Below are 13,311 nucleotides of genomic sequence, written 5' to 3'. Positions count from 1 at the left end.
TTCCAACCCTAAATTACAGTCTGGAGTCTGTATCCTTTCACATAACCTATGTGCCTGTAAGTTGTGACTCTCCCATCAAGCAACTACTTGCTGAAAGCTGGAGCAAACAAATATTCAGCAAAGACTGCCAATATTTCTCTACAATGATGCTGCAAAGATCCATACTCCATGAGCATCCGGTGTCGTCATTCAATAACCATGTCCCCCTTCTCCCCTCGCCGTCTATTTGTATTCTTCTACCTAGTGCTATTTCTGCAACTTCTACCTGTCTCCTCTCTCCGATTACCGATGATTCATTCTTTCAACAACCCACTCCCCAGATTGCATTGTATTTCTTTACGTTTACTACGTGTCTTTGAAAAATGTAAGGGAAGGCTGATGGTTCGGTTAAAATTGTATAAATTGTAGTTAAAACGGTTCTATGTGATTTTACCAAAATCATTTCCACAGAGGTATTTTATAACGAAACAATTATAACGAAAAAACATTGATACCTTTTTTATTTTATTTTTATTTCGGCACTCCCCCATTACCCCCATTTCCCTATTTTTTTTAAATAAATTTATATGGGTTTGTTATAATTGTTTCGTTATTAAATACCTATCTGAAAATGATTTCGATAAAATCACTGGATTCCGTTAAAACATAACTCCACTCAGGTTTCCTGGACATCTTTCTGCAGCCAGTATTTTTGGATGGGGCTTCAAGACTGCTGAAACAGGTAAATTAGGTGGATGCGGAGGGCACGGGTGTCCGAAAAATAGCAGAGGAACTTCCAAAAGACACCCCCTTTGGCCAACAGTATGTATGTTATAGCCCAAACTAATGGATCTTACCACTTACAAACCGGTGGTCAAAGAGAACATCTCCTCAATGGGTTTATGTGTAGGTGCTGGCATGTGCATGAGCGAGAAGGGTGTAGGGTGCTGCAAGATAGTGATGGTTTGTGAGAGATTGGGAGAACGGACAGGAAGATGATGATGGTGGTTGAAGAGGCAGGGTCTTCTCTATCAGGTTCAAGCGGGGAATATCCCAGGGAGAGAGCACAATGTGAGCGCTGCAGCACGACTGATGGGAGGAAAGATTAGCCCGTCACATGACACATATATCGAAAACTGTAGTCAATAGGAGATCAGTAAAACGTATTGTAAGTTTTAAGTGCACTCTACTGACAATAACTGTGGTGTCTGTCTTCTTATACGAGATGCCCAATGGCACCACCCAGGAGAATGGCGTTTGTCTTAGAGCTGCTGTGTGTCCATTTCATTTCTGGCCAATGTTTCTAACATGATGCAATACTTCCATTGTCTTTATAATGAATCTGTGGCTGAACTTCAAGCAGTTCAAAGTACTGCTGCTAGACATATTCAGTGTCTGGAGGTTGGCAACACAGTGCTGGGCTGGTTGATACATCTAACAGTCAAATCTAGCCAGGGTTTCAGGATATCTACATTGAAAAATATGAGAAACAAGTGTGCACAATGAGCTTCATTGATGATTATGGGGATTAGTCTGGTCTTTCTAAAAATCACTGTCATATTTCTGTACTGGGATTATAAATAAATAAACAAACAAACAAACTGGGCCTACACCTTTTTGGCAAAGCCGTAGTGATCAGAAACAAAAAGCCAAATTCTAAAACATTTAAAACAGTTATTAACTCACAACTTACATTCAATATTTAAGAAATGACTCCCAAGTAGGAAACAGAGAGTGGATGTGATCAGAGGATAAGGGACTTTTAGAAAGGTAAAATAACTGTTTGATTTAAAGTGGAATGGTGAGTAATGAAGACCCTCTGTAGCAGAAATGTTTGTAAAATCTGGCAAATTTTGGCAGAGGCGGGGGGAGCAGAGGCTGAGAATACTTAACTCCATAAGTGGTGCTTTGTGTGTGTGTTAGGGAGAATTCTCTGTTTAGGCTGAATTTCCTAACCTAGTGAGTCCCCCAGCAGCTTTTACTGGATTTCTGGAGTTTGTTTTTTCCATCCTGCCAAGAGTGAGACTCTTTTTCTCCCACTCTTGGACATGAATGTGGGTAATTCCTTTAAATGTCAATGTGTTCTATGGGCTATGGGGTCTTTTACTCCATAGGTTCTCGTATGTTTTACTATGTGTGTCACAACGCACCCTCCGTGCCGTGGCACTGGGGCGTCCTAGCGGACCTCCATCATAGACTCCATACCCGGGGACTGACTACTGTCTCCCCAGGCATGTAAAGTCACCATTGGCTATACTAGACCTAAATTTACTAACAGAACTAGTACAAACCATCCTATTGTGGACGTACTAGTAGGGGTAATTCGATTACTCCTGGGACTGTTATTCGAGGGGGCACTGTCCCGTCCCCCCTCGTCGAGTTTTGGCTGGTGGCAGTGGAAACTACTTGTTATATTCGACCCCGAATATAACCCTATGGGATTCTTCACATTGTTGGAGATTAATACTTTTCCTCGTTAATCTCTAACATACCACCGGTTTACTTATCTTAAATAAGTCAGAACTCGGTTTTTAAAATGGCATCTATGTTCGTCTCTGTGACTCCTAAACCAAAGGTTGAGCCCTTTGTTCCACTTTTGGCGGGCTTCTGTACAGAGACCTTCCAAAGTGGTGCCATTCTGTCTGGGTTACCACAGGGGTGTGGGAGGGGGTTTAGGCACCCTGGACTGAGTTGCCTTGCCAACGCCAGTCGCACTCTGGTGTGATTGGCCCAAGTGGTGAGCCTCCCCGCTCACCACTTAGCGTGTTTTGAGTGATAGCTAGGCTGAATGAATGGGGGTTTTCTGCATAAAAGCAGGGCTTTTGGGACTGGATCTTCAGAAGTCGCCACAGGCCTAAGAATCTGACGAGGGTAAAGCTGAGCCGACCTGCAACGACGACACCTTCGGTGGAGCCCTGCTGAACCGACTCACCACTTCCCGACGACAGAGGAGATCTCCCTGCCGGAGAGTCTCTTCCCCTGACTGGTGGGAACAACCAGTCACCTTTGCTTTTTCTTCGCTCCAGGACGCAGTGGTCGAATTGCCCGTGCAGAGCACCCCGGCAACCGGATAGCCACTACCCCTGTACCGCGACCAAAAGGTAGTGCCTTGTGACGGAGCACTCCGCGGCTGGTCTCTTCCCTGGTGGTGCACCGGACTTCACTTTTCTTCGACGACGAGATCATCTCTACTCTTGGCAAAGACCCGACGTGCATCCACCACCAGGAACAACTGCCCCCGCCGGAGCTGTCTCTCCACAAACAAGGTACCGTGTCCGCCTGGCTTCCCTTTCTGCCGGATAGAGTGAGGTGTCTTAATCCTCGCCTTTCCATTGGGCCACCTCCAAGCTTTCTTAACTTTCTGTTCTGAACTGGTCCAATCTTTCCATAACAATTTGCGATAAAGACTTGAAGCGCATTTCCACTGAGACACTTTTTGGGACATATCGCCTTGCCTCTCTCCGAGTGGGCCTGGCCTCTGAACTTTGTGATCTACAGTAGACCCTGCCTTATTTGCCTTGCATTTGTCCGTAAAGTATTGGTACCGAGTGATTTCATAACCTGCCTTATTTTTCTCTCCCGTCCTAACGAATATTAGAGTGTCATCTAGGTTAAAGCATACACCTCTGTCTGCAAATAAGTGACGCCGGTGAACCTAGACTTGTCGAACTATTGTTAGGGGATTGATTTTTTTCTTCGTATAAGTAATTGTGACTGAAGTTCTTTGCCAAATTAGTGCCAGAGTGCTTTCCATAGATGTGTCGTTATAAATAAATACCTTTATATCTTTGCACCGAAACCTTGTTCCGTGTCTACTTGTTCTACTGTGTAGATTGCCCTATTTTGTATACTCCACATACTGCCTAACTCTTCTTGAGGGAAGTCTGACTGCTCAGCCACAGCTACCAAGTGAATCTGTGTGCTGCAGACTGCTACCAAGTGGGTTTACTGCCAAACACCGGTAGTCCTAAATCTTTTGCAGTGGTCCCAGAGGGAACTGCACAGGTTTCCACCTAACAGTGTGGAGCATGTGAAGAACAAGTACTATAAGGATACTGTATGCCTCCCCACGGCGATGGATCGAACAAAGTATTGGCCCCTCCCTCTAAGCTTTAAAATGGTCAAGCAGACTATTTGAGATCTTAAAATGTCAAATGCGTCAGGCCCAGATGGTTTGGCTAACTCTGTGCTGAAAAAGGACACAGACAATTGGGCAATGGTGCTCTTGACCTTCTTCTCACGAGTCTGTAGGACTATGTCAGGAATCAGGGTAGGAGTGGATGTCAAGGACCCAGGCGGCGCTAGAGACTGGATAGATAGGGAATTAGAGAACAAACTATAATTCCCAGTAGTACTTGTAGTCATCCACCGTGCGCGCATGTGGCCAGCTGATCTGATGAGTAACTGCTTATTAAGGGACCACGGCGCACGGCATGTGTGGCTTATTTTGTGTGTGTGTGGAGCCCCGTGTCAGCGGAACGAAGGAGCTTTATGGACTCATGTTGAGAAGCAGCGGTGGCTGACGTGACTGAGAGTTGCAGAATGTAACGAGCCTCATCATACAGCATCCAGGAGGGCTTCAGAGCCTCCCGGACTTAAGATAAGTGGAAATGTGTAAACTGTTTCCGGCATTTGTTTGAACGCATGAACGGGTGTCTTTTGCACTGGGAGGGGCCATGTTCGAGGAAGGCAGTATTACACTTCGCGAGGCTCCGCTTTGCTGAAGAGCACAATTGCACAGCAGACAGACTGCTTTAGTTGCAAGTAAGGTGTAAACATTCATGCATGTGGGCACGTGTGCACAAGGCCCTTCCTCTCAGGGTTGTGGCCGACAATGCTGCAATTAAGAGTTTTGGTTTAGAAAAGACATTGGGCAGGAATGGTGAATGGTCAAAATGCTGATGTTTTCATGTTTTTCTTCCTGTCATGTTCAGTGTTTATAAGGGTTGCTTATGCCTGCCCCTGGGGCCATGTGTTATGTTTTTCACAGTGGGATTATTCTAAATTGTATGTTCCATCCTGCTTGCTATGCATATTGTTCCTGTTAGAGGATGAATGTAGAACATGTATCAAGGTGTATTACTGAAGTAGGTGGTAAAGGTTTCAAGGAGTGCAAGGAGAGTATGTCAGAGATAATGCCAACCATTGAGTGTGTTACAAGGTATTAGGCAATGTAGGGTTTTTTCCTGTTACATTCCCATCCTATCCACACTAGGTTTTCCATAACCCTCTATCCGGTGTTCCTAAAATCCCCCACCCTGTCCACAACCTCTCCCTAACCCTCTTCCCCCACTGGCTGCCACGTGGTGTCCTGTTCACTATACCAGGTACCTGTGCCAACCACAGTGGGAGGGTCGACTTCATTCGGCTTCTGTGGTTCGGGGGAGAGTGTCGACCTCTCTTTCCCTTTTGGTGTATCTTGACATAATAATCCACCCCCATATTGGGATACTTACAACCACCCAAGCCAAATGGAAGCGACTCCTCCACCTTTGGCTGACGTGCTAAAGGCGCTCCAAGACATTCAGGTAGGATGAGCTCATGCTAGACAAGAATCTGATAATTTAAAGACACAAGTACAAAGTTTGGTCACTCGGAGAGCAATGGGAGCCGCCTCCTCAAGCCAGAATTCTACGGTAATTGTCCAACCTCCTAGTAGTGTACCCTTGGCAGCGCCAGAACGCTTTTCGGGGGACCCTAGAAAATACATGATGTTCCTTACACAATGTAGACTACATTTTTTGTTTAAACCTACAGCATTTGAGACAATCCAGGCTAGGACAGCTTCTGTAATTTCCTATTTGGCAGGAGACGCAGCAGCATGGGCGATGCCCTTGGTACAGAAAGATGATCCTCTGTCATATAAGTGAGATGGGTTTTTGGCAGAATTTGGCAGACTATTTGATCGACGAGAGGTGTCTTTAGCTCAGGATAAGGAATTGTTGGGATTAAAACAGGGAGCGCGGGATCTGGTAATTTATGTAACCCAGTTTAACAGGCTAATAATAGAGACTGAGTGGCCGGTGGTCAAGCAAACAGTATTATTTTACCAGGGACTACGGGAGGAACTTAAAGATGAAACTGCGCAAGTGGAACCCCAACCAAGAACATGTACTGCCATGATAGATTTAGCCTTGAGGTTGGATCATCGCATGAACGAGAGGAAAGGTGATAAAAAGAGACCGGAAGCAGCGCCTTTTGTGTGATTAGACAGAAGTAGAGGAGGAAGGACAAGTGAAGTGGAACCAATGCAGATTGGGAGTCTAAGAGGACCATTGTCGGCGGCAGAGAGAGAACAACGTAAGGTCAATAAGTTGTGTTTGTATTATGGACAAGCAGGGCATTGTATACGTACATGTCTAAATAACCCTCAGAAGAGTGGTGAGAAGAGTGAGAAGGATGCAGGAAAAGAGTTGGGCTGGCCTTAGGGGGAACACAGGTGTCAGGCCCATTTGAGGTAAGATTCCCCAGATGGATTGCAAATATGGTGGGGGGTAAATCTTCTCATTTGTACATTCTGGTGACGTCATGTTTTGCTCTGACGAAACAGGAAGTTATGGTCATGGTGAATTCAGGGGCTACAGGTAATTTCATGGATATTACATTGGATACCCAGTTAGGACTACCTTTAGTGGATAAGCAACAGGCAGAAGGAGTCCAGTCGGTAAATGGTTCACCATTAATATCAGGACCCATTTGGAAACAGACTGAGAAATTGGAAATGATCTGTGTAGGAGGTCATCACAAGGAAATTACATTTGATCTAATAGCAGCAGCGCAGTTTGGGTTGATTCTGGGGATGCCATGGTTGAAATTGCATAACCCTCGAATTGATTGGGAACAACAGACAGTGAGGTTTGATGAGCAAAGGTGTCAGGAACACATACTACCAGAAGTAGGCCCTGCAGCATTGTTAATGGAGAAAGGAGCAGGGGCCCTGGTGGTGGGAGCAGTGGGAGAGAGAATTCCCTCACAATACATGGAGTTTGAGAAAGTGTTTGACAAGAGAGTGGCTGAGCAGTTGCCCCCTCATAGCACCTATGATTGTGTTATCGAGTTAGAGGAAGGAGCGAAATTACCCTGTAGTAGAATTTACGCCCTCACGGAAAAGGAAAATGAACATTTACGAGAGTGCCTTGATGAGATGTTGTCTAAGGGATTTATTAGGCACTCTACTTCTCCAGTTTCTTCACTGTTATTTTTTGTTCCCAAGTAGGAGGGACATTATGCACATGCATAGACTATCGTGCACTAAACAAGGTAACCATCAAGAACCGATTCCCTTTGCCTCTGATTTCTGTTCTATTAGATCAAGTAAAGAATGCAAAAATCTATACTAAGTTGGATCTAAGTGGAGTCTACCATCTGATACGGGTAAAAGAGGGAGATGAGTCGAAGACGGCATTCAGAACCAAGTTTGGATTATTTGAGTATCTTGTGATGCCGTTTGGTTTATGTAATGCTCCTGCAGCTTTTCAGTTTTTTATGCAAGAGGTATTGCATGAGTTTATAGATTTTTTTTGTCATTGCGTACATTGACGACATTTTGATTTATTCAGATTCCCCAGAGCAACATGTAAAACATGTAAGAGCAGTGATGAAGAGGTTACAGGAATATCAATTATGTGTGAAATTAGAGAAATGTTCGTTCCATGTGAGACAATTGGAGTTTTTGGGGTTTATACTGACCAACACAGGGATTGTGATGGATCCAAAAAAGGTTCAGGCGGTGATGGACTGGCCTTCCCCATAGTGCATAAAAGACATACAATCCTTCGTAGGGTCTGCCAATTTCTATAGATGCTTTATCAGCAACTTCTCTAAGATTGTCACTCCTATTATGCAACTACTAAAAAAGGTGGTGCAGGTTACGTGGAGTGTGAAGGCAGAGAAAGCTTTCCAGCAATGGAAGATAGCCTTCACTACCGCCCCTGTGTTAAGACATCCTAATACAGAGAGAACGTTTCAGGTGGAGACAAATGCTAGTAATGTGGCAATAGGAGCTATCTTATCACAGAAGGATGAGAAGGGAATATGGCACCCAGTGGCCTTTTATTCTAAGAAATTGTCGGGGTGTGAACAAAATTATTCCATCACTGATAAAGAATTGTTGGCAATTCGGTTAGCATTTGTGGAGTGGAGACATTATTTAATGGGGGCAAGGCACCAGGTGGTGGTGGTAACTGACCACAAGAATTTACAGTACTTCAAAATGGCACAATCGCTTAGCACTAGACCGTTACGTTGGTCCCAGTATTTTAATGAATTTGATTTTGTTGTTACATGCAGACCAGGCAGTAAGAATGGAAAAGCGGATGCTTTATCCAGGCAACAAAATTTGGACAATGCAGTAGGTGAAATTAAGACCATAATTTCGCCAGAAAGAATTATTGGGGCTATTACAAAGCAGGTCATTGAGCAGGTCAAGAAAGCGTTACCAGTCAGACAGTTGCAAGAATGGCGGAAAAGTCATCCAGCACGTACAGTACGGGAAGGTTTGCTCTATCATCAGGGTAGATTGTATTTACCCACTAAGGAATTACAGGATAAAGCCTTATACTGGTGCCATAAGTCTCTATTAGAGGGGCATGCAGGTTTGAGAAAAATGCAAGATATGTTAGAAACACTATTTTGGTGGCCCACATTAAGGCAAGATATGGAAATTTATCTGGGGTTGTGTGAGAGATGTGCAAGTAACAAGGCAGAACATGTGAAGAAAAGAGGGTTGTTACAACCATTACCAACCCCTGGTCAACCATGGACTTCCATTTCTATGCAATCTATTACGGATTTGCCTCCTGATAATGGATGTGATACAATTTGGGTAGTGGTGGACTTCTTGTCTAAGCAAGCCCACTTTGTTCCATGTGTAGGAATACCGGGAGCAGGAAAGCTGGCAGGGTTATTTTTGCAACACGTGGTAAGATTGCATGGGTTACCAAAGAGTATTGTCTCAGATAGTGGCTCGCAATTTACCTCCAGATTTTGGTGTGCCTTTTGCCAGATGCTGGGAATCAATTGTGCGCTCTCCACTAGCTATAACCCTCAAACTGATGGTCAGACAGAGCGAGTGAACCAGACATTGGAGCAATACTTAAGAGGGTATGTGGGAGATGGCAGAGATTCCTGGGTACAGGCCTTATGGTTGGCGGAGTTCACCTACAATAATACATACCACACTTCACTGGGAATGGCACCCAATGAATGTTTATGTGGTAAGGTGCAGAATATGATACCAGAACATTTGCCAGAAGTGGGACACATGCCAGTGTCACAAGACTGCAAGCAGTTGCTTCTGGAGGTCAGGCAAAAGGCACGGGCAAATTTGGAACAAGCAAAAAGACAATATAAAATTCAGGCTGATAAACATTGACAAGAAGGTCCTGAATTTCAAGTGGGGGATAGGGTGTGGTTATCCACACAAAATGTAGCCTTGATAGAATCACGTACATTTTTACCTCGTTTCATTGGGCCTTACGAGATAATTAAATGCATGTCTGCAACTGCTATGAAATTGTGTTTGCCTAAAACTTTACCTATCCATCTGGTGTTCCATGTGTCTTTACCTAAACCCGCAGCTCCAGGAATGACTGATAAGAGGCCTCTGGTGATCATGAAAGATGGGCAGACGGAGTATGAAGTTAAAAGCATTTTGGACACCAAGAAAAGGAATAACCGATTATGGTATTTGATTCAATGGAAAGGCTATGGGCCTGAGGATTGTCCTTGGGAACCAGTGGAAGCGATACATGCCCCAAGGTTGGTTAAACTGTTTCACTGACAACATCAAGGTAAACCAGGTCCTGGGAAGGGCCCTGGGAGAGGAGGTAATGTCAGGAATAAGGGTAGGAGTGGATGTCAAGGACCCAGGCAGCGCCAGAGACTGGATAGATAGGGAATTAGAGAACAAAGTACAATTCCCAGCAGTACTTGTCATCCGCCGTGTGCGCATGTGGCCAGCTGATTGTGATGAGTAACTGCTTATTAAGGGCCCACGGTGCACCGCAGGTGTGGCTTATTTTGTGTGTGTGTGGAGCCCCGTGTCAGCGGAACGAAGGAGCTTTATGGACTCATGTTGAGAAGCGGCGGTGGCTGACGTGACTGAGAGTTGCAGAATGTAACGAGCCTCATCATACAGCATCCAGGAGGGCTTCAGAGCCTCCCGGACTTAAGATAAGTGGAAATGTGTAAACTGTTTCCGGCATTTGTTTGCATGAACGGGTGTCTTTTGCACTGGGAGGGGCCATGTTCGAGGAAGGTAGTATTACACTTCGCTAGGCTCTGCTTTGCTGAAGAGCACAATTGTACGGCGGACAGACTGATTTACTTGCAATTAAGGTGTAAACATTCATGCATGTGGGCACGTGTGCACAAGGCCCTTCCTCTCAGTGTTTTGGTGGACAATGCTGCAATTAAGAGTTTTGGTTTAGAAAAGACGTTGGGCGGGAATGGTGAATGGTCAAAATGCTGATGTTTTCATGTTTTTCTTCCTGTCATGTTCAGTGTTTATAAGGGTTGCCTATGCCTGCCCCTGGGGCCATGTGTTATGTTTTTTCACAGTGGGATTATTCCCAATTGTATGTTCCATCCTGCATGCTATGCATATCGTTCCTGTTAGACGATGAATGTGGTACATGTATCAATGTGTATTACTGAAGTAGGTGGTAAAGGTTTCAAGGAGTGCAAGGAGGGTATGTCAGAGATAATGCCAACCATTGAGGGTGTTACAAGGTATTAGGCAGTGGTGGGTTTTTCCCTGATACGTTCCCAGTCCTATCCACACTAGGTTTTCCCTAACCCTCTATCTGGTGTTCCTAAAATCCCCCACACTGTCCACAACCTCTCCCTAACCCTCTTCCCCCTACTGGCTGCCATGTGGTGTCCTGTTCACTATACCAGGTACCTGTGCCAACCACGGTGGGAGGGTTGACTTCATTCGGCTTCTGTGGTTCGGGGGAGAGTGTCGACCTCTCTTCCCCTTTTGGTGTATCTTGACAGACTACTAAAATACTGTCGACATGGAGGAGGTTGGTACTTATACTGGTGTACAAGAAGGAAGATCGAGGTAACATTGGTAATTACCGACTTTTCTCCATGCTCGACTGCAAGGGATCTCAATCAGGCACACACCCAGGTCTCGCCTAGCATCTAGTGCGCAATGAAACCCTTATTTATTTTTGTGTATAAGTTCAGTATTCTGAATGATATACCACTCATATCACACCCATCTCAAAATACCCCCTGGTCACACTGAACCAGGAATCAGGCTAGTTTGTAAAGGTAAATATTTATTTTATTTATTTAATATTCAAATCACACATAAGTCTAATATATAGATATATTTGGGACAGCAATTGCCTACCGGTGACAATACAATTCAGAAAATAAGCAAAGCAATTGAATTCACTTATAATGATGCAGCATAGAAAGCACAGGAAAAAGAACAGTTTTGTTTTGTGCACAGATAGCGTTTAGGTTAATAGTTCCCCCTGCAAAGTACTGAAGTACAAATGAACAAACCTTCACAAATGTGAGTAACCAGCAGGTATTCAGGAATGAAAGACAAGGTCTAGAGTTTACAGGCAATCATCCCTCGGCAATCAAGAGAAAAAAACATTTGGGCAAATGACACTTTTAAACTGACAGGGAAAAATTGCTTTGTAAAATAATGCAAAAGGGTGCAGAAATACTTAAAGGTATAGCATTTCTGAGGAAAGCAACACTAAAAAAGTCCTAACACACATGATCTATAATATGAACAACAGTACACACTGTAGATCCAAATGGAATGGAAGAAGCACTTTGAAATGGGACAAAGACACTTGTAAACTTTTGAACTTTGCAAATTCGCAGCAAACTTTTACTATGCGATTTTGGAGGAAAAATAGGTCAAATACACTGTTCTGCGATGCGGTTTTTAGTTGTGGATGTAGCTAAGGGTCTTAGGTATGAGTGAGAAATGACATTTCTTTTCTATCTTTAAAATTGAAGAAGTTATGGAGGTTTTAGTCAGGGGCATTTTTGCAAAATAGGCACCAAAATGGAAAAAGGAATTCGGTTTTAAAAATGACAGATAGGATTTCTTATACTATATTAAGGACTATGAAAAAGAGAATGACATATGAAACTTCACAGCTACGTGGCCAGCGCAACTAGTCCGTGTTGGCTACTAGATTTCTGGGATTTACTTTAGTTCTTCAAAATCACTAAGGAATTATGGTTTTGTAACTCAGATGAGAGAAAAGTCAGTGCAAGAAGGATTCTAATTATACAAGGGTTCTGTATTTAAAGATGGGATGGGTAGAGATTGGGATAATACAATGCAGATATTCTATGGGTCACGGTTCTTCCTGTTAATACTTAAAGTCCTTTGTAATTAAAGTGGACTGTCATCTCTGGTCATTGGATTGGATCAGGTCTACCGGCAGCAGGCCACCTCTGGAGGGATCGGATCAGCAGCGCGGTTCTGGTCACTTTTGGACTGCACCTCAGACTGGATTTGGATGGGCCCTTCTGGTTACTGGACACGGTAGATGACAGGATGCAAGTTTCAGCGGGCAAAACTTAATGGTAGCAAGCCAAGCTGAATCAGAATTATTCTTTTAAGTTTTGGAGGTTTCCAATTGGGTCAAGCTAGCAATTGTTCAGAAATACTAGAGTCTGGATTCTGCAAAGAAATCTGGATCTTCAAAGAATTCTGGCGTCAGCTACAAGATGAAAAGTTCTGGAACCAGGTGCTGCACTGATATCTGGATGGGTTCTGGAAGCAGTGTGTCCTATATATAGTGAAACTCCTATATTTATATTGTCAAATGCCATCCCTCAGTTTATGGTGTGGGCATAATTTCAAAAACACCCCCTCATGGCTGTGAGTGGCTGCAGGCACATGCTTTGTCCTGGTTGGCGGTCTGAACAGAGCTGTCATCTTTGTGATGTGATTTTGGAACTCCACGTTGATTTTTACCAAAACATAACTTTTGCACAAATGTACATTTCTAACATTATGTACTCTAATAAAATTGGACACCCACATTTCATATTTGATTGTCTATATTCACATTCAATCCCTGTGTTGTGCGAGCTGTCTATCTCATTCTATAGAATTTTACAAATTCACAGTTTGGATTAATCATTTCTAACTCGGTTCATCTCTGGGCGCTTATCAGTGGACCATGTACATACAATCTTGGGTTTGCAACATTAATCGTTCTGCTATAATAAGACATTTTTCATAACTTTGGCTCCTTAAATGGTACAAGTTTCATCAATGTCTTCAAATCAAGAGCCTGCAATTAGGTCAATGTCTACCAACTGTAAGTGACTTCAATCCAG

This window comes from Ambystoma mexicanum, chromosome 4q (genome assembly GCF_040938575.1).
Source record: "Ambystoma mexicanum isolate Mex_15411 chromosome 4q, UKY_AmexF1_1, whole genome shotgun sequence".
NCBI classification, from domain to species: domain Eukaryota; kingdom Metazoa; phylum Chordata; class Amphibia; order Caudata; family Ambystomatidae; genus Ambystoma; species Ambystoma mexicanum.
The sequence above is the reverse complement of the archived record's forward strand: the minus strand, read 5'-3'. Positions refer to the sequence as shown.